Raw genomic sequence first — 23,035 nt, 5'->3', positions numbered from 1 at the left:
TACTGGATTACAAGGTCAAATGAGAATCCCCTAAAGCTCGCATGATTGGTAGAGGAGCTGGCTGTCAGTGTGTTCAGTTTTGGCTCTAATTATTGCTTGATAATCTTATTTTTATAACTGGGTCGAAGCTGAACTTAACAACACCAAGGTCATAATTTCAACCAGAGCATTTTATAATTTCGTGGGGAAAAAAAAAAGAAGTTGTATTTTTGTTGGAATAGAGGTTCCTGACGAAGTCAAAAAGCCTTGATGCAAACAAATACATTTATGTAGTTCTTTTATGCATTTAAAAACTAAAACGGGTCGGTGCCGACCCTAACACAAGACGTAGGTTAAGTGATAATTTTGCATGTACTATACTGGCTGTCCCATGCAGACAGTCCTCATATGCTCCAAAATGTACAGTTTCGTTATATTCTGGAATAGGCAGCATATATAGTATGAACCACCTTTTCTGGGTGATATAGAAGTGCGAGGTACACAACAGAACCTATTTTTTTCGGAGCCCCGGTGAGTAAGTCGAAATCACTCCAAATGCAAGAAAGTGCATATTGCAATAAGTTTTTTAATATAGTAGATATAATAATAATAAGTTAAAGTTAAAGTACCAATAATTGTCACACACACACTTGGTGTGGCGAAATTATTCTCTGCATTTGACCCATCACCCTTGATCACCCTTTGGGAGGTGAGGGGAGCAGTGAGCAGCACCGGTGGCTGCGCTCAGGAATCTTTTTTGGTGATTTAACCCCCAATTCCAACCCTTGATGCTGAGTGCCATGCAGGGAGGTAATGGATCCCATTTTTATAGTCTATGGCAGGGGTCGGGAACCTTTTTGGCTGAGAGAGCAATACAAGCCAAATATTTATAAAAGTATTTCCGTGAGAGCCATATATATATATTTTTTCTAACACTGAATACAACTACATGCGTGCATTTTAAGAAAGATCAACATTTTTAGAGTATAATACGTCTCTTATTCTTTTTAATAACATTTTTATTCAGAGGCTAACCAAAAATAAATAAAATACTTCTTACCATTATTCTGACTTCTTGAACAGGTGCGGTAGAAACCGGATAGATGGATGAAAATGCATGAGAATGGTTTGTATTTTTAACATTATTTTTGATTACCAGCTGAATTATTCATTACTTATCATGTTAAGCAATGTCAGCTAAGATTTATCTGAGAGCCAGATGCAGTCATCAAAAGAGCCAGATCTGGCTCTAGAGCCATAGGTTCCCTTCCCCTGGTCTATGGTATGACTCTGTCAGGCTTTCCTCTGACAGTTTGTTTGTGTTTTAGTTTTTTTCCTCTGCATTTGTCTGTTTCCTCTGTGTTTAGTATTTCCTGTTTTTAGTTCCTGTCAGCGCTCTTATTTTGTCAGCTTCCCGTTTGTCTCCCTGTGTGCTGTTTTCCCTCAGCTGCGGCTGATTGGCACCTTGCCACACCTGTGGTCAATCAGCCCGCTCCAAGATTACCTGCTTTGTTCCTCCAGTCATCCATCCATCCATCCATCATCGAGGTCGGGTCGCGGGGGCAGCAGCCTAAGCAGGGAAGCCCAGACTTCCCTATCTCCAGCCACTTCGTCTAGCTCCCAGGCGTTCCCAGGCCAGCCGGGAGACGTAGTCTTCCCAACGTGTCCTGGGTCTTCCCCGTGGCCTCCTACCAGCTGGACGTGCCCTAAACACATCCCTAGGGAGGCGTTCGGGTGGCATCCTGACCAGATGCCCAAACCACCTCATCTGGCTCCTCTCGATGTGGAGGAGCAGCGGCTTTACGTTGAGCTCCTCCCGGATGGCAGAGCTTCTCACCCTATCTCTAAGGGAGAGCCCCGCCACCCGGCGGAGGAAACTCATTTCGGCCGCTTGTACCCGTGATCTTATCGTTTCGGTCATGACCCAAAGCTCATGACCATAGGTGAGGATGGGAACGTAGATCGACCGGTAAATTGAGAGCTTTGCCTTCCGGCTCAGCTCCTTCTTTACCACAACGGATCAGTACAATGTCCGCATTACTGAAGACGCCGCACCGATCCGCCTGTCGATCTCACGATCCACTCTTCCCCCACTCGTGAACAAGACTCCTAGGTACTTGAACTCCTCCACTTGGGGCAGTCAGTGCAGTCAGTACTGGATTATTGTATTGTCACTCCTGTCGTGTTGTTTCATGTCATTGCAGCGTAGCGGTAAGCTATCTTTCGGTATCTGTTTGTAGCTTACTGTCTTTTGATCCCGGCTTGTGTTTTATTTTTCATTATAGAAGTACGACTTCTGTTCGCCTGTCCGCTACCCGCTAGCTTCCACGCTAAGCTCCTGTTCGTTATTTTCTAGCTCCTATGCTAGCTCCTTTTGTTTGTTATCCGCCCACGTGCGTGCTTTTTGTTTGTTTTTGTTTAGTTTTAAGAAATAATGTTTTCCTATCCAATGCCTGCCTCCATCTCTGCATTTTGGGGTTCATCTTCAACAAACTCTGATAGACTCGGCCGGGGTTTGAACTCATGACCTACTACACAGCTCTTAATTGGAAAGAACATTTCAGTCACGAAAAACTAATCAATTTAATTAGTTTTAATCAGCCATTTTAGTCATTCAGAAACTATACAATTATAAAACGCCGTTGCTAAATAGAATTGGCCGGTATTTTTATTTATTTCTAAAAGACCAAATATGTTGACACACACACAAAGGATGGAGCGTTCTCTCTATCATTTGTCTTTGCTGTGCTCTTTCACAGCCACTTACTGTGCCATTGCACGTACTCAAACTGTAGAGTTTGCGGAACAGTTTCAGTCTTAATGAATCACACTGTGAGCCCTAAATGATTATATTTGAATCTCGTCCTCTCAGTATTGTGGGCATTTGGGTAATCTGCATATTTTCTGCATACAGAAAAAGACAAACTAAATGGGTCGAACTTTCTATTTTGCTGAATTGAGAGACACAATTCTCTGAGTAGATCGGCTTTGCACGGGCTATTAAGTTTGCACAGGTTTTAATACATTCAAACCTTTAGTATGGATCAGGCCGTTACATTTTGGGCAGTAATTTAAAGTAACATTTTATCAATACTAATGGCCGTGCAAGTGTTGAAATAGGTTAGCCACATTAAAGGCCTACTGAAATGAGATTTTCTTACTTAAACGGGGATAGCAGGTCCATTCTATGTGTCATACTTGATCATTTCGCGATATTGCCATACTTTTGCTGAAAGGATTTAGTAGAGAACATCGACGATAAAGTTTGCAACTTTTGGTCGCTAATAAAAAAGCCTTGCCTTTACCGGAAGTAGCAGACGATGTGCGCGTGACGTCACAGGTTGTGGAGCTCCTCACATTGTTTATAATCATAGCCTCCAGCAGCAAAAGCTATTCGGACCAAGAAAGCGACAATTTCCCCATTAATTTGAGCGAGGATGAAAGATTCGTGGATGAGGAAAGTTAGAGTGAGGCACTAAAAAAAAAAAAGAAAACGTGACAGCTGCGGGCGGCGGCAGTGGTAGCATTTTGGATGTAATTAGACACATTTACTAGGATAATTCTGGAAAATCCCTTATCTGCTTATTGTTTTAATAGTGTTTTAGTGAGATTCTAAATTCATACCTGAAAGTCGGATGGCTGCAGTGAACGCTAGTGTCTCTCAGAGAAGCCAATGGAGGAGCCAAGATCACAGCTGCCTTTAGGAGGTCCCATAATCCAATGAAGTCTCCGGTAAGAGCTGACTTAATATCACGATTTTCCCATTCAAAAACATGCTGATTGACGTAGAGAAACATGTTCCCCTTGACCGCTCTGTGTTAAAGCTTCACAACAAAGAAACACCGGCTATGTTTCGGTGCTAAAGACAGCTGCAATCCACCGCTTTCCACCAACAGCATTGTTCTTTATAGTCTCCAATATTAATTGAACAAACTGCAAAAGATTCAGCAACACAGACGTCCAAAATACTGTGTAATTATGCGACGAAAAGAGACGACTTTTAGCCGTGTGTGGTGCTGGGCTAATATGTCCTCTACAATTCGACTCGTCACGCGCACGCGTCATCATTCCGTGACGTTTTCAACAAGAAACTCCGCGGGAAATTTAAAATTGCAATTTAGTAAACTAAAAAGGCCGTATTGGCATGTGTTGCAATGTTAATATTTCATCATTGATATATAAACTATCAGACTGTGTGGTTGCTAGTAGTGGGTTTCAGTAGGCCTTTAAGATATAACTAAATGAAAGTAAAATACGATCAATATGCACAGTAGCTGTGCTCTCGACATTCTTGGTTAAATTACTTAAAGGTGTTGTTTGCGACTTTCTCACAGTAAAATCTTTCAAAGTAAAAAATATGAAAAGAACACCACCAGTTAGGTAAAGTTACCATTAATGGTTTAGTACAACCGATTTTTTTGACAATTGTCTATTTTAAAGTGATTGGAATTTATGGCTGTCACTCACCCGATCTCGTCAACATGTCCACGCAGAGAGCGCGTGCACAGTCCAACAGTCGAAGAGAAGCAACGAACAAATTGCAGTCGCGTTATGATAAAAAAAACATTCAATGACAGCTAACGCTAAATATCCAAATGGCTATTAGTAGCAAACACTTAACGCTAATGTATGTGCATTTTTTACGTATGTACGTACGTAATTACGTTATTACGTACAAGAAGCCGTGAAAGGTGTAAAATACTTTTTTACGTATGTACGTACGTAATTACGTCATTACGTACAAGAAGCCGTGAAAGGTGTAAAATACTTTGCAAAGTTGGCGCCCTCTAGGCATCTGTGTAAATAATGCAAACATCCCTTTTAAAATGCCACCAGTAATTGGCCACCTGCCTTGACTCACATATGAACTTTGAAGTGCATTCCCATTCCTAACCCATCCATCATCCATCCATCCATCATCTTCCGCTTATCCGAGGTCGGGTCGCGGGGGCAACAGCCTAAGCAGGGAAACCCAGACTTCCCTCTCCCCAGCCACTTCGTCTAGCTCTTCCGGGGGGATCCCGAGGCGTTCACAGGCCAGCCGGGAGACATAGTCTTCTCAACGTGTCCTGGGTCTTCCCCGTGGCCTCCTACCGGTTGGACGTGCCCTAAACACCTCCCTTGGGAGGCGTTCGGGTGGCATCCTGACCAGATGCCCGAACCACCTCATCTGGCACCTCTCGATGTGGAGGAGCAGCGGCTTTACTTTGAGTTCCTCCCGGATGGCAGAGCTTCTCACCCTATCTCTAAGGGAGAGCCCCGCCACACGGCGGAGGAAACTCATTTCGGCCGCTTGTACCCGTGATCTTATCCTTTCGGTCATGACCCAAAGCTCATGACCATAGGTGAGGATGGGAACGTAGATCGACCAGTAAATTGAGAGCTTTGCCTTCCGGCTCAGCTCCTTCTTCACCACAACGGATCGATACAACGTCCGCATTACTGAAGACGCCGCACCGATCCGCATGTCGATCTCACGATCCACTCTTCCCTCACTCGTGAACAAGATTCAGAGGTACTTGAACTCCTCCACTTGGGGCAGGGTCTCCTCCCCAACCCGGAGATGGCACTCCACCCTTTTTCCGGGCGAGAACCATGGACTCGGACTTGGAGGTGCTGATCCTAATCATTTTCAAAAAAATCCCGCTTTTCCCAAAATTTAAAAATAAAAAAATATATATATAAGAAATACTTGAAAATATATACACCCCCCAGGCCCCCTTTATATGTATTTTTTTTCTTTATATATATATGTATATATATATATATATATATATATATATGTATATATATATATATGGCTTCATGGTGGAAGAGGGGTTAGTGCGTCTGCCTCACAATACGAAGGTCCTGCAGTCCTGGGTTCAAATCCAGGCTCAGGATCTTTCTGTGTGGAGTTTGCATGTTCTCCCCATGAATGCGTGGGTTCCCTCCGGGTACTCCGGCTTCCTCCCACTTCCAAAGACATACACCTGGGGATAGGTTGATTGCCAACACTAAATTGGCCCTAGTGTGTGAATGTGAGTGTGAGTGTTGTCTGTCTATCTGTGTTGGCCCTGCGATGAGGTGGCGACTTGTCCAGGGTGTACCCCACCTTCCGCCCGATTGTAGCTGAGATAGGCGCCAGCGCCCCCCGCGACCCCGAAAGGGAATAAGCGGTAGAAAATGGATGGATATATATATATATATACACACACACACCTCCCCCCCAGCGAGCCTTTTGAATATCTCCCTAATTCTGAGGTATATATATATATATATATATATATATATATATATATATATACATATATATAATATATATATATATACATATCCATTTTCTACCGCTTGTCCCGTTCGGGGTCGCTGGAGCCTAGCTCAGCTGCATTTTTTCCCATCTTTTACGGGGCGCCTTACGGCGAGCCATCAGCGTTCTTGTTCTGTAACCCTGTACACTGTTTGTTTGTCTAATCTTGAACAGGTTTGTGCTGAAAACAAAGTTTCGTTGTACTTGTGCAATCACAATAAAGACCTATCCTATCCTATCCTATCCTATTCGGGCGAAAGGCGGGGTACACCCTGGACAAGTCGCCACCTCCTCGCAGGGCCAACACAGATAGACAGACAACATTCACACTCACATTCACACACTAGGGACCATTTAGTGTTGCCAATCAACCTATCCCCAGGTGCATGTCTTTGGAAGTGGGAGGAAGCACACACTTACATATATCCATCCATCCATCCATCATCTTCCGCTTATCCGAGGTCGGGTCGCGGGGGCAACAGCCTAAGCAGGGAAGCCCAGACTTCCCTCTCTCCAGCCACTTCGTCTAGCTCTTCCCGGGGGATCCCGAGGCGTTCCCAGGCCAGCCGGGAGACATAGTCTTCCCAACGTGTCCTGGGTCTTCCCCGTGGCCTCCTACCAGCTGGACGTGCCCTAAACACCTCCCTAGGGAGGCGTTCGGGTGGCATCCTGACCAGATGCCCGAACCACCTCATCTGGCTCCTCTCGGTGTGGAGGAGCAGCGGCTTTACTTTGAGTCCCTCCCGGACGGCAGAGCTTCTCACCCTATCTCTAAGGGAGAGCCCCGCCACCCGGCGGAGGAAACTCATTTCGGCCGCTTGTACCCGTGATCTTATCCTTTCGGTCATGACCCAAAGCTCATGACCATAGGTGAGGATGGGAACGTAGATCGACCGGTAAATTGAGAGCTTTTCCTTCCGGCTCAGCTCCTTCTTCACCACAACGGATCGGTACAACGTCCGCATTACTGAAGACGCCGCACCGATCCGCCTGTCGATCTCACGATCCACTCTTCCCCCACTCGTGAACAAGACTCCTAAGTACTTGAACTCCTCCACTTGGGGCAGGGTCTCCTCCCCAACCCGGAGATGGCACTCCACCCTTTTCCGGGCGAGAACCATGGACTCGGACTTGGAGGTGCTGATTCTCATTCCGGTCGCTTCACACTCGGCTGCGAACCGATCCAGTGAGAGTTGAAGATCCCGGCCAGATGAAGCCATCAGGACCACATCATCTGCAAAAAGCAGAGACCTAATCCCGTGGCCACCAAACCGGATATATACATCCTTTTGAATATCTCCCTAATTCTGAGGTCTCAAGGTTGGCAAGTATGGTTATTCTGTCATTTTCATCACGGTGACATTGCAAAAAACTAATCCTCAACCCAAAAAAATAATTAAAATTGCACAACTTTTGAAGTTGCACTTTAATAACCGTTTAACCAATGTCATATTTTGAATATTTCCCAATCAGCGTTTCTGCAATGTTCCATAAATATACCTGAAACGTTCAGCCCCTTTGTGAGCCCCAACTAAGCAGTTTTGTCTTTGTAGAGGCAGCATTTTTGCCACATCATTAGATGGGCTCATCCATCCTTTTTTTTTTTTTCCCTTGACAAAAGGAGTTAGAAAGCGCAGCAGGGCATGCATTATGCCTCCATTTTACGCCACCCTTAATTACAAGGCTTCATAATGGGCCCATTTTTCTGTCTGGCAAGCGAACTAGGTCGGCCGTTAACGACTTTAAGAGTTTATGCGCCATGAACAAAGCCACAAAAAAAAAAAAAAAGTCGCCAAACAAGAAGTTCTGCTGTTGTACTTTACAATGACTCTTTTTGACCTCTCAGCCTGCAGCTAAGCTTGCAGACACGAGTTGGCACCACGTCTGGGACTCTCCTGCTCCTCCGGGGCGTGTTAACATCACGGTAGACGCTTAATTGTTCTCCTGGGGGGGGGGGGCCACATTGTTCACATGCGATAGTTCAACTGCAAGCACGTCTCCCTCAGCGGAGATAAACTCGCCGAAAGGTCATCTCCCTTGTCATCTCCTTAAAAGAGCAACATTAGAAATGAACATGCAAATGTTGGCATCTGGCATATCATACATCCATCCATCCATTTTCTACCGCTTATTCCGGGCTTGCATATCATAGTACTACGGGTGTAACGGTACACAAAAAATTCGGTTCGGTACGTACCTCGGTTTAGAGGTCACGGTTCGGTTCATTTTCGGTACAGTAAGAAAACAAATATAATTTTTTGGGTTATTTATTTACCAAAATTGCGAAATCTTCCACCAAAAATATTTTTCTTAGTGGAATATTTGATGTGAAGTAATGGGAACCTTGCATAGGTCAATAATTCATAATAACATCGATTTTGATTCAATATCATGTTTTGAGCTTTGACAGTGTGAAAGAAAAAAAAAACAGCTTTGTTTTATTAGTCAACATCGCAACTTTTTCTTAATTACATTTAACCTTCAAGCTTTTTTTTATTTCACTTTTGTTATGCTTTTGTGTATTTTTATAATGTGCCGTGGGCCTTTAAAACATTAGCTGTGGGCCGCAAATGGCACACTTTTGACACCCCAGCTATAGATAATAAAAAATTCAATCTGATAAATCAATGGATGAAAAGCCGATCCTGGAGACGCATGCGCGTTTATCATAACTCTCTGTTTCTGCCCCTCCCTCACAAATGCTGCTGTTGCGCGAAAAATTTGTTTTTTTTTAACCCCTTCTTAACCCTGAACGTACAGTGGCTGACTAACAGTATTTTGTCAGCCACCATGATGTTTCCACCCCCATGCTTCACAGAAGGTATGGTGTTCTTGGGATGCAACTCAGTATTCTTCTTCCTCCAAACACGACGAGTTGAGTTTATACCAAAAAGTTCTATTTTGGTTTTTATCTGACCACATGACATTCTACCAATCCTCTGCTGTATCATCCATGTATCCATTTTGGTATAAACTCAGCTTCACTGTCATCTTTCGGGAATGTAAACAATGAAACACCGGCTGTGTTTGTGTTGCTAAAGGCGGCCGCAATCCGCCGCTTCCCACCTACAGCTTTTTTCTTTGACGTCTCCATTATTCATTGAACAAATTACAAAAGATTCAGCAACACAGATGTCCAGAATACCGTGGAATTATGCGATGAAAACAGACGACTTATAGCTGTAAACGGTGCTGGAAAAAAATGTCCTCTACGCTGCATGACGTTACGCGGACGCGTCATCATTCCGCGACGTGTTAGCAGGATACTTCCGCGCGAAATTTAAAATTGCAATTTAGTAAACTAACCCGGCCGTATTGGCATGTGTTGCAATGTTAATATTTCATCATTGATATATAAACTATCAGACTGCGTGGTCGCTAGTAGTGGCTTTCAGTAGGCCTTTAACACGGATCAATCGTCCTTTCCCCTTAGCAGAAAAACAGCCCCAAAGCATGATGTTTCCACCCCCATGCTTCACAGTAGGTGTGGTGTTCTTGGGATGCAACTCAGTATTCTTCTTCCTCCAAACACGACGAGTTGAGTTTATACCAAAATGGATACATGGATGATAGAGCAGAGGATTGGGAGAATGTCATGTGGTCAGATGAAACCAAAATAGAACTTTTTGGTATAAACTCAACTCGTCGTGTTTGGAGGAAGAAGAGTACTGAGTTGCATCCCAAGAACACCACACCTACTGTGAAGCATGGGGGTGGAAACATCATGCTTTGGGGCTGTTTTTCTGCTAAGGGGACAGGACGATTGATCCGTGTTAAGGAAAGAATGAATGGGGCCATGTATCGTGAGATTTTGAGCCAAAACCTCCTTCCATCAGTGAGAGCTTTGAATGGTTGACCTAATACTTATTTTCCACCATAATTTACAAATAAAATCTTTAAAATTCCATCAATGTGAATTCCTGGATTTTTTTTTCACATTCTGTCTCTCACAGTTGAAGTGTACCTATGATGAAAATTACAGACCTCTGTCATCATTTTAAGTGGGAGAACTTGCACAATCGCTGGCTGACTAAATACTTTTTTGCCCCACTGTACATTGTTAATACAAGCAACCATAACTCAAAATGCCGGACATTTGAGGCATTTAAGAAATTTTGCCCTGACAGCCGCGCAAAATAGGACATGTCCGGTGCTAGCAGCGATCGGGCTTGCCTAGACTGACCATACGTCCTCTTTCCACCGGACATGTCCTCTTTTGCGGGGCTGTCAGGGCAGAGTTTCTTAAATGCCTCCAATGTCCGGCATTTTGAGTATTGTTTACGCTACTTGATATGTCCGTCTGGAAACTCGTTCGGTACACCTTCGCACCGAACCGAAACCCCCGTGCCGAAACGGTTCAATACAAATACATGTACCGTTACACCCCTACATAGTACAGTAAATATTTTTTGTTTACGGAATTAAGATCTGAATCAACGAGCTTCACGGTGGAAGAGGGGTTAGTGCGTCTGCCTCACAATACGAAGTTCCTGCAGTCCTGGGTTCAAATCCAGGCTCGGGATCTTTCTGTGTGGAGTTTGCATGTTCTCCCCGTGAATGCGTGGGTTCCCTCCGGGTACTCCGGCTTCCTCCCACCTCCAAAGACATGCACCTGGGGATAGGTTGATTGGCAACACTAAATTGGCCCTAGTGTGTGAATGTGAGTGTGAATGTTGTCTGTCTATCTGTGTTGGCCCTGCGATGAGGAGGCGACTTGTCCAGGGTGTACCCCGCCTTCCGCCCGATTGTAGCTGAGATAGGTGCCGGCGCCCCCCGCGACCCCAAAAGGGAATAAGCGGTAGAAAATGGATGGATGGATGGATCTGAATCAAATATGTTTTTACTTGTTTATGTCCTGTATAGCAGTGGTCCCCAAACTTTTTTTTATCCGCGGACCGGTCAACGCTTAATAATTTTTTCCGCGGCCCGGGGGGTGGAGTGTTGGGGGGGTCCTTTTTTTGTTTGTTTTTTTGTTTTTTGTTCTTTGTCATGAAAAAGGGACGTTTTTGTCATGAAAAAGGGAGGTTTTTGGGGTTGGTGCACTAATTGTAAGTGTACATTGTGTTTTTTATGTTGATTTGATAAAAATAAAAATAAAAAATATATATATATATTTTTGGTTGGGGACCACTGCTGTATAGCACAGTGTTTTTCAAACTTTTTTGGGCCAAGGCACATTTTTTTAATTGCAAAAAGTGAAGTCTAAGTTAGATTCCATCCATCCATTTTCTACTGCTTATTCCCTTTTGGGGTCGCGGGGGGCGCTGGCGGCTATCTCAGCTACAATCGGGCGGAAGGCGGGGTACACCCTGGACAAGTCGCCACCTCATCGCAGGGCCAACACAGATAGACAGACAACATTCACACACTAGGGCTAATTTAGTGTTGCCAATCAACCTATCCCCAGGTGCATGTCTTTGGAAGTGGGAGGAAGCCGGAGTACCCGGAGGGAACCCACGCATTCACGGGGAGAACATGCAAACTCCACACAGAAAGATCCCGAGCCTGGATTTGAACCCAGGACTGCAGGACCTTCGTATTGTGAGGCAGACGCACTAACCCCTCTGCCACCGTGAAGCCCCTAAGTTAGATTAAATATCTCAAATGATTGCTTTTTTGTCTTTGGAAGTGGATAGGTTGATAGGCAACACTAAAAAAATTGGCCCTAGTGTGTGAATGTGAGTGTGAATGTTGTCTGTCTATCTGTGTTGGCCCTGTGATGAGGTGGCGACTTGTCCAGGGTGTACCCTGCCTTCCGCCCGATTGTAGCTGAGATAGGCGCCAGCGCCCCCCGCGACCCCGAAATGGAATAAGCGGTAGAAAATGGATGGATGGATGGATGGATTGCTTTTTTACTGGCTGATAAAATAATTCTTCTCACTAACCAGATTTTATGTTAGTGTATTACTTGCTTTAAGGGCTTTGGTCCTAAAAAAAATCTCAGTAAGATATTACAGCTTGTTGCAGAGATTTTATGACCTATGTCAGACCTGGGCAAATTAAGCTGGGCAAATTAAGCTTAACGGGCCACATGCGGCCCGTTAAGCTTTTCAATCTGGTCCGCCAGACATTTCCAAATATATTTTTTTAGATCTTTAAGATGGAAAGTGTAGCTGCCATTATGATGTGCAGTCATGTTTTCTAATGACCGGAAGTCTTCAACTATACAAAGCATTCGAATGGATGGAATCTGCGCTTATGGATGATATACCAGTTACTATAGTAATATAATTAGTTACTATGGTCATTTAATTAGTTACTATGGTAATGTAGGTCACAGCAGCTCAGACGAGGCACCAAGCAGTGTGGGCGGGAAACGTTTCCACAGATGCGGAAGGAGTTTTTCACAACAAAGTTCTAAAGCTTAGTGATATATCAGATTGTAAGTGGGTTTATTTTGTACCCTTTGCGTTCATATTTCACTGTTTGTTGCATTTTTCTTGCGTTTCACTTGATTGTAAAATATGTCGATCGAAAGGAGGTGTGACATTCATATTTTGTCAATATTCAGTCTTTTATCCTTCATGGAAAAATGTATAATTCCAGTTTGGTTTTTGAGGGGGTCTGTCATAACGTTTTTAGCATTCAATCAGACATTATTGTGAAGTTTTGTATTAGTGTAACTAAAAATAGATATACCGGCCCTCAGGCACATTTTTTTCTCTAAATGTGGCCACCGAGTCAAAATAATTGCCTTGGCCTGACCTATATTGAGTAAAGCATGCTTGAAACTAGAATATCAAGTGTTGCAAAACTGTGTCATTAACACTGACAAGTATAAAACTACTTTTCTAAAGTAATAATTTCTTACTTTAAGCATGAAAAAAAATAAGTCATGATGCCGAGCACATATCATTATGTCAAGATATTGGCACTAGCATTTACTTAATTGAGGAATATTTTTCAACGTATTGAGCAAAAATGTCTAAAAATGTTTTCCTACCAAGAAAAGTGCACTTGTTATTAGTGAGAATATACGTATTAAAAGCTATTTTAGGTTCATTGAGGTTAGCTAATTTTACTTGTTTTGGAAAGTCTTGACAAGCCGAATTTTCTTGTTCTCTGGCAGATAATTTTGCTTACCGTATTTCCTTGAATTGCCGCAGGGCATAAAGTATGCGCCTGACTTGAATTACTGCCGGGTCAAACTCGCTTTGCAAAATAATTAGCGCATGCTTAGTATTACCGCCTGGTCAAACCCCTGACGTCACGAGTGACACTTCCCCTGTCATCATTTTCAAAATGGAGGAGGCTGATTTCAATACCGGTAATTTGAAATCGCATAAAGGGAAGAAGATTAAGAGTTATTCAGTAGGATTTAAGGTCCAAGCTTACATCACACTCAAATTTTTACTGCATGCCTTTAGTAAGTGCCGGAGTGAGAAGAGGTTTTAAAATAATTAGCGCATGCTTACTTTTACCGCATGCCTTTGGTAAGTGCAGGAGTGAGAAGAAGTTTTAAATTAATTAACGCCCCGGCGGCAATTCAAGGAAATACGGTAGTTCAAATAAAATACCCCTAATTTTTTTTTCTTTTTTTTTCTTGTTTTTGAACACTGATTTTTTGCAGTGCAGCAAAAAACACTTGAAAAAATGAAACTCAGCAGCCGATATTGACAAGAAAAAGTTTTTTTCGCAAGTGTTTGTATAGGAATTCAAACCATAACCAACCATGCATGACTATAACTCTATAACACGCCGGATTGTAGTCAGCTGGAGGCGTGTCTTAATGAAATTAAACAATGGATGTCCGCTAACTTTTTGCAACTCAACGCCAAAAAAACGGAAATGCTGATTATCGGTCCTGCTAGACACCGACCTCTATTTAATAATACAACTCTAACATTTGACAACCAAACAATTAAACAAGGCGACTCGGTAAAGAATCTGGGTGTTATCTTCGACCCAACTCTCTCCTTTGAGTCACACATTAAAAGCGTTACTAAAACGGCCTTCTTTCATCTCCGTAATATCGCTAAAATTCGCTCCATTCTGTCCACTAAAGACGCTGAGATCATTATCCATGCGTTTGTTACGTCTCGCCTCGACTACTGTAACGTATTATTTTCGGGTCTCCCCATGTCTAGCATTAAAAGATTACAGTTGGTACAAAATTATGGATTGAACTTTCACAGTATCATGTTAGACCCGCTCGACATCCATTGCTTTCCTCCTCTCCAAGGTTCTCATAGTCATCATTGTCACCGACGTCCCACTGGGTGTGAGTTTTCCTTGCCCTTATGTGGGCCTACCGAGGATGTCGTAGTGGTTTGTGCAGCCCTTTGAGACACTAGTGATTTAGGGCTATATAAGTAAACATTGATTGATTGATTGATATAACTCTTGTCTCAAAGTACTGTCAAATCACGCCGTGACTTATTTGGAGTTTTTTGGCGTCTTCTTCTGTGTAGTGTTTAAGTTCTTGTCTTGCGCTCCTATTTTGGTGGCTTTTCCTGTTTTGTTGGTATCGTCCTGTAGAAGTTTCCCCGCACCTGTTTTGTTTTAGCAATCAAGGCTATTTAAGTTGTCGCTATCCTTCTTTGCGGCGACATTGTTGATTGGCATGTCATGTTCGGATGCACTTTGTGGACGCTGTCCGCTCCACACGCTGTAAGTCTTTGCTGTCGTCCAGCATTCTGTTTTTGTTTACTTTGCGACCAGTTCAGTTTTACTTTCGTTCTGCATAACCTTCCCTGAGCTCCAAAGCCTTTTCTTAGCGGCACTCGCCTTTGGTTTATTTTTGGTTTAAGCATTAGACACCTTTTTACCTGCACGCTGTCGTCTGCGTAATGTGATCAAGACAAACCATGTTCCCGACATCTACAGAGCAATTAGATACTTGCTGTCACCTACTGATATGGAAGACGGCGTGGCGCAGTGGGGAGAGTGGCCGTGCGCAACCCGAGCGTCCCTGGTTCAATTCCCACCTAGTACCAACCTCGTCACGTCCGTTGTGTCCTGAGCAAGACACTTCACCCTTGCTCCTGATGGGTGCTGGTTGGCGCCTTGCATGGCAGCTCCCTCCATCAGTGTGTGAATGTGTGTGTGAATGGGTAAATGTGGAAGTAGTGTCAAAGCGCTTTGAGTACCTTGAAGGTAGAAAAGCGCTATACAAGTACAACCCATTTAAGAGTACAACATGGTTACTCTGCCAAGTTCTCGACAGCACCGACACTCAACAACGGCACATTTGAAGATTATTATTACTGGTTTGCAAAACATATTTTTAAACCAAATAGATGAAATTACATATTCCCCCATGGCACACCAGAGTGTGAAAAACACTGGTATAGCAATCCTAATTTGGATAAGCAACACGTGTTATTACTTTAAACTTCACATGCGTGCATTATTAATTTTAAAATGCTTTTAAAATTAAATGAAAGTACTCCACCAAACATGAATGCCTAACCCTTTTACAGATTGCCTTTTAATTACTGGTTAAGTGTTTACATAATTATTTATAACCAGAGCAAACCAAAGGTATGCATTTATGCTTAATTTGCACTGTAACACATGCACCAGCAGGTGTGTCTATTATTTCAGTTGCCTTACTTAGCCTCATCAAAGGGATAAAAATTAGGAACTGAAGTCGTTGTTCATGTCATATGCGAGCTGCAACATTCACACATATGGTTTTCTACACCAAAGTTCATCTACAGTCGTGGTCAAAAGTTTACATACACTTGTAAAGAACATAATGTCATGACAGTCTTGAGTTTCCATTAATTTCACACTTTTTTGTGATAGAGTGATTGGAGCACATACTTGTTTGTATCAAAAAACAGTCATGAAGTTTGGTTCTTTTATGAATTTATTATGGGTCTACTGAAAATGTGAGCAAATCTGCCGGGTCAAAAGTATACATACAGCAATGTTAATATTTTGTTACATGTCTCTTTGCAAGTTTCACTGCAATAAGGTTATTTTGGTAGCCATCCACAAGCTTCTGGTTGAATTGTTGACCACTCCTCTTTAGAAATTAGTGTAGTTCAGCTAAATTTGTTGGTTTTCTGACATGGACTTATTTCTTCAGCATTGTCCACACGTTTAAGTCAGGACTTTGGGAAGGCCATTCTAAAACCTTAAAGGGGAACATTATCACCAGACCTATGCAAGCGTCAATATATACCTTGATGGTGCAGAAAAAAGACCATGTATTTTTTTAACCGATTTTCGAACTCTAAATGGGTGAATTTTGGCAAATTAAACGCCTTTCTGTTTATCGGTCTTTTAGCGATGACGTCAGAACGTGACGTCACCGAGGTAACACACCCGCCATTTTCATTTTTACATTACAAACACCGGGTCTCAGCTCTGTTATTTTCCGTTTTTTCGACTATTTTTTGGAACCTTGGAGACATCATGCCTCGTCGGTGTGTTGTCGGAGGGTGTAACAACACTAACAGGGAGGGATTCAAGTTGCACCACTGGCAAGAAATCTGCCGCCAGACCCCCATTGAATGTGCCAAAGTGTCTCCACATTTAACCGGCGATGTCAGACATGGCACAGAGATGTATGGATAACCTGCAGATGCATTTGCAACTATATTACGTTTCCTTCCACCCACATTTAATGCGAAAAAAACACTTACCAATCGAAGGATTTAAGTTGCTCCAGTGTCACAAGATGCGAAAGTCCTGATCGTTTGGTCCGCACATTTTACCGGCGATGCTAACGCAGCTATTCGGCCATGGTATGGCTATGAATAGCGTCAATAGCTATTCGCCCAATAGCTTCAGTTTCTTCTTCAATAGTTTCGTACTCCAACCATCCGTTTCAATACATGCAGTAATCTGTTGAATCGCTTAAGCCGCTGAAATCCGAGTCTGAATCCGAGCACTGTATGGATAGTCGCATCGCAAATAGCGAAAATCAAGCACTTTAAAGTTTTTTTTAGGGATATTCAGGGACTGGTAAAATTTTGAAAAAAAATTCTAAAAATACAACAAGCCACTGGGAACTGTTTTTTATTGTTTTTAACCCTTTTGCAATTGTGATAATGTTCCCCTTTAATTCTAGCCTGATTTAGCCATTCCTTTACCACTTTTGGCTTGTGTTTGGGGTCATTGTCCTGTTGGAAAACCCAACTGCGCCCAAGACCCAACCTCCGGGCTGCTGATTTTAGGTTGTCCTGAAGAATTTGGAGGTAATCCTCCTTTTTCATTGTCTCATTTACTCTCTGTAAAGCACCAGTTCCATTGGCAGCAAAACACGCTCAGAGCATACTACTACCACAACCATGCTTGACGGTAGGTACAGTGTTCTGGGTATTATGGCCAAACAGCTCAATGTGTGTTTCATCTGACCACATAACTTTCCTTTAGAAGGTCTTATCTTTTTCCATGTGATGTCAAATGAAATAAAAATTGAGCGGTTTGGCCACAGTACCCAGCATTACTATATACACCCTTTTTTCTTTTTCGACCACTCCTTTCACAGTTTTCAACGCATTTCAACCGTTCCGCCGTCAAAACATTCCTTCTTAATCAGGACAAAAAAATGAAGTTGTTTTTTGAACTGGAAAAATTCCCTGTTTTCCCGAAATTCCAGGAATTCCGTTGGGGACGGCGTGGCGAAGTTGGTAGAGTGGCTGTGCCAGTAATCTGAGGGTTACTGGTTCAATCCCCACCTTCTACCATCCTAGTCACATCCGTTGTGTCCTTGGGCAAGACACTTCACCCTTGCTCCTGATTGGTCCTGGTGAGCGCCTTGCATGGCAGCTCCCGCCGTCATTGTGTGTGTGAATGGGCGAATGTGGAAATACTGTCAAAAGTGCTTTGGGCTCCTTAAAAAGGGGCAGAAAAGCACTATACAAGTCCAACCCATTTACCACTTATACCATTTCTCAATTCAACATGTTACTCCTTCAACATTTCTCGACCGATTCAACTGAGTTCTCGACCAACAATTTAAACTCATTCGGACCATTCAAGTTTTTTCCCAAAAAATTCCGGCTTTTCCCGAAATTCCCAACATTTTGGGAAATTCCCATTGAAATCAAAGGGACATCCTTCGAAGTTCCACAACTCCCACATTTTTCATCTGATTCAAACTGTTCCAACTTTAAAATGTTCAGCCTGTTTGGGAATTGTGTGCTCTACTTCAACAATTAAAAAAAAATCTAGGATTTCAGTTCAACTTCAGCATTGGAGCTTTCATGCGCAATTCCTTCAGGAATTGCCTCATCAATTTATTCTTTGTCTCCAGATTTCGGCCCGCTCTACCTTCCACATTTTACACCCAATTTAAACCGTTCCAACTTCAAACTGTTCTGCCTATTCGGGAATCGCAGGCTTTGCCTTGAAAAATTAAAAAAATTCCCAGATTTCCCAGAATTCCAGGTTTTCTGGGACATTTTTTCCTTTTCAAAATGAATGGGCCATTTTTCAAACTTCCACCGTTTCCACATTTTTCAACGTATTCAAACCATTCCACCTTAACTTAACTTAACACATTCCACCATCCTGGAAATTCAAACTACCTTTTTTTCCAAATTCAAAACAATTCTAGAATTTCTGGTTTTCCAAAGCCTTATTTCCACCCTTTTTTTTTGGTGACTACTCCTTTCACATTTTTCAACGAATTTCAACCGTCCTACCGTCAAAACATTACTCTTAATCAAGACAACTGAAATGAAAAAACTCCCGGTTTTCAGGAAATTCCAGGAATTCCGTAATACCATTTTTCAATTCAACATGTTACTTCTTCAACATTTCTTGATCGATTTGGAAAAATTCCAACACCAACCATTTCAACTCGTTTAGACCAGGGGCGCTCACACTTTTTCTGCAGGTGAGCTACTTTTCAATTGACCAAGTCGAGGAGATCTACCTCATTCCTATTTATAATTTCTATTTATTTATTTATGAAAGAGACATTTTTGTTAACAAGTTAATGGTGTTTAATGATAATACAAGCATGTTTAACACACATAGATTCCTTTCTTTCATGAAGACAAGAATATAAGTTGGTGTATTACCTGATTCTGATGACTTGCATTGATTGGAATTAGACAGTGGTGCTGATAACGTCCGCATTTTCAAATGGAGGGGGAAAAAAAGTCCTCCTTTCTGTCCAATACCACATGAAAGTGGTTGGATTTGGCATCTCATTTGTCCGACTTGCATACTCCTTTTTAAACACTTTGTTATGAGAGTAGCATATGTGTGTGGCCCTTTAATGTCTGGCAACAGGTGAGTGACGTCAGTGACTGTGCGGGTGGGCAAACAAGTGAGAAAGCGGTCGCTGAGGGCGGGGGAGAAATATATTGGCATCAAACTCCGTAGCTTGCTAGCTTGTGCACGCTAGCTTTCTGAGACTCTTATTTTGTTAGCACAGGCAGGATGAAACAGGTCTTTTATGGTGAAGACAGGAACTGTGCAGTCGGTCTTTATAGTTTTGACAGTAGGTACGGAGTCTCTAGAAATAAAATGTGTTTCTCTGCGTCCGCCTTGTTAGTGATTTTTTTTCTTAAATATGAGCTGGCAGCAGCCAGTGTCATCTCACAAGATCCTCGGGTGCCGAGAATGTCAAACAACTGACGAAAGTGAAGTCTTGGTATGATTGATGATTGCTCATTTTTATGTATATTTTTTAATGCCTAGCTTGAGATCGACTGACACACCCTCCGAGATCGACCAGTCGATCGCGATCGACGTAATGCCCACCCCTGGTTTAGACCATTCAAGTATTTTTTTTTTTTTTACCATTTTCAAAAAAATTCCCACTTTTCCCGAAACAAAATTTTCCCATTGAAATGAATGGGACATTCTTCAAAGTTCCACAACTGCCGCATTTTTCATCTGATTCAAACTTTTCCAACTTCAATATATTCAGCATGTTCGGGAATTGTGTGCTCTACTTCAACAATTCTAAAAAAAAAATTACCGGATTTCGCCATTATTACTTTTTTTTTTTTTTTTGCAATTTCCCAATTCGAAATGTATTGTCCATTTTTCAAACTTCCACAATTCCCACATTTTTCAAACCATTCAAACCATTCTGGAAATTCAAACTACTCTTTTTCCAAATTCAAAAAATCTTCCCGATTTTCCCTAATACCATTTACTACTTCAACATTTATTTATTCAGCTCACTTGGGACATTCATGCTCCTAATCATTTTCCAAAAAAACACGCTTTTCCCCAAAATTCCCAAATTTCCAGAAAGTTCCCATTGAAATCAGTAGAACATTTTTCCAAACTGCACAATTCCCACATTTTTCAACCGATTCAAACCATTCCAACATCAACACATGCCACTCATCCTGGACAGTCATCCATCCATTCATTTTCTACCACTTGTCCCATTCAAACTTTTTTTTCTTCTTCTTTTTTTTTGTGATTGTCACTCACACACACTAGGTGTGGTGAGATTATCCTCTGCATTCGACCCATCACCCTCCCCTCATGGGAGGTGAGGAGAGCAGTGAGCAGCAGTGGTGGCTGCGCCCGGGAATCATTTTAGGTGATTAAACCCCCAAATTCCAACCTTTGATAACACTTTCCCAATTTCCAAGCCAAATTCCGGTTGTCCTTGAAATTAAAACTCTTTCAACATACAAACCATTCCAACATTCCAATTATTCTTTCATTCATACTACAGCAGGGGTCTCAAACTCAATTCAACTGGGGGCCACTGGATGCAGAGTCTGGGTGAGGCTGGGCCGCAAGAAAAGAAAATATTGCAGCTTCCTGGAAGAGTTAGTGCTGCAAGGGGTTCTGGGTATTTGTTCTGTTGTGTTTATGTTGTCTTAAGGTGCAGATGGTCTACCGAAATGAGTTTGTCATTTTTGTTTGGTGTGGGTTCACAATGTGGCGCATGTTTGCAAAAGTGTTAAAGTTGTTTATACGGCCAGCCTCAGTGTGACCTGTATGGCTGTTGACCAAGTATGCCTTGCATTCACTTCTGTGTGTGATAAACCGTATATATTATGTGACTGGGCCGACATGCAAAGGCAGTGCCTTTAAGGTTTATTGCCGCTCTGTACTTCTCCCTACGTCCGTGTACCACTCCGTACAGGGACGGCGTGGCGCAGTGGAAGAGTGGCCGTGCGCAACCCGAGGGTCCCTGGTTCAATCCCCACCTACTACCAACCTCGTCACGACCGTTCTGTCCTGAGCAAGACACTTCACCCTTGCTCCTGATGGGTGCTGGTTAGCGCCTTGCATGGCAGCTCCCTCCATCAGTGTGTGAATGTGTGTGTGAATGGGTAAATGTGGAAGTAGTGTCAAAGCGCTTTGAGTACCTTGAAGGTAGAAAAGCACTATACAAGTACAACCCATTTATTCATCATTTACAGCGGCGTTTTAAAAAGTCAGAAATTGCACTTTTTGAAACTAATACCGATAATTTCCGATAATACATTTTAAAGCATTTTTCGGCCGATAATACTGGCAGTCTGATATTATCGGACATCTCCACAAATAACGGGTTTAATTGGTCTAGGTCAGGGGTCACCAACGCGCTGCCCGCGGGCACCAGGTTGCCCGTAAGGACCAGATGAGTCGCCCGCTGGCCTGTTCTAAAAATAGCTCAAATAGCAGCACTTACCAGTGAGCTGCTTCTATTTTTAAAATTGTATTTATTTACTAGCAAGCTGGTGTCGCTTTGCTCGACATTTTTAATTCTAAGAGAGACAAAACTCAAATAGACAATTTTTGAGGCGTGGTTGGGGCATGCATAAGAGGGGTGGCGTATAATTTACCAACTCGAGTATTTTATACATATTATATATATATATATATATATATATATATATACATATATATATATATATATATATATATATGTGTGTATGAAATACTTGACTTTCAGTGAATTCTAGCTATATATAATTATTTTATTATATATATAAATGAAATAAATAGTTGAATTTCCCGACGGCACCTATCAATTACACAGTAATAAAAACACAGTTCTACTAACTGTACTGTGCTTGCTGGTTACTAAAAAAACAACAACACTTACCTTTCACTATTTGAGTAAACTTTGTTCTGCCATTTGCGTATTGGCGAGTGATCTCCGAATCCGGGAACCTATCCTTCACTGATTTGTTGTAGACATCCGCAAATGAGACCGGGGATGTTGCTTCCAGCTATCAGCATAGCCATCTTTGTCTCAGCATAAGATAGACCATCAGGTCTCCATTTTGCGAGGTGGGCCATAATACTGGGTTGTGAACGATGCTGCGCAGCGGACGCTTTGTTCTTCGCTGACCGTTCATGGCTGAATATACCCGTTCGGCCGCCGTGTTCAATGGAGAAGTCTGTTCTACAAAATTTACAGGCAACATACCCCTTCCCCTTCGAACTCTCCTGGATAAACTGAAATTCTTGTTTCCAATTGTTCTGGAACTTGCAGGCATATTTCTTCATTTTGCCCGTCGACGGTGTAATATATTGGGTTGGAGTCAATAACCAGGCGACGTGATGAAGTTACGTCTCAGAACAACAGACTCCCTAATGCATGTTCCTTGACTGCACTTAAATGTAGAATATATCAACATTCTATTCTATGTACAGTAGATGGCAGTATTGTCCCGTTTAAGAGGGTCACAACATTGAGTCAGGTCTGACTCAATGTTGGGGGGTGTGGACCTCCAGCTCCGTGTGAATTTCGGGAGATTTTCGGGAGAAAAATTTGTCCTGGCAGATTTTCGGGAGGAAATTTGTCCCGGGAGGTTTTCGGGAGAGGCGCTGAATTTCGGGAGGGTTGGCAAGTATGAGGTGGGGGCCGCGAAATAACGTCTCGCGGGCGGCAAT

General features: G+C 42.5%; 1 protein-coding gene across 1 annotated transcript in view; it reads right to left on the bottom strand.

Moving 5' to 3' along the window:
- Nucleotides 1-23,035, bottom strand: part of ush1ga (Usher syndrome 1Ga (autosomal recessive)) — a 51,674-nt gene that overhangs the window by 28,084 nt on the left and 555 nt on the right. The gene's annotated exons all lie outside the window — the stretch shown is intronic.

Source organism: Nerophis ophidion, linkage group LG23 (assembly GCF_033978795.1).
Source record: "Nerophis ophidion isolate RoL-2023_Sa linkage group LG23, RoL_Noph_v1.0, whole genome shotgun sequence".
In the NCBI taxonomy this organism is placed as follows: domain Eukaryota; kingdom Metazoa; phylum Chordata; class Actinopteri; order Syngnathiformes; family Syngnathidae; genus Nerophis; species Nerophis ophidion.
This window is presented reverse-complemented; position numbering and strand designations above follow the sequence as displayed.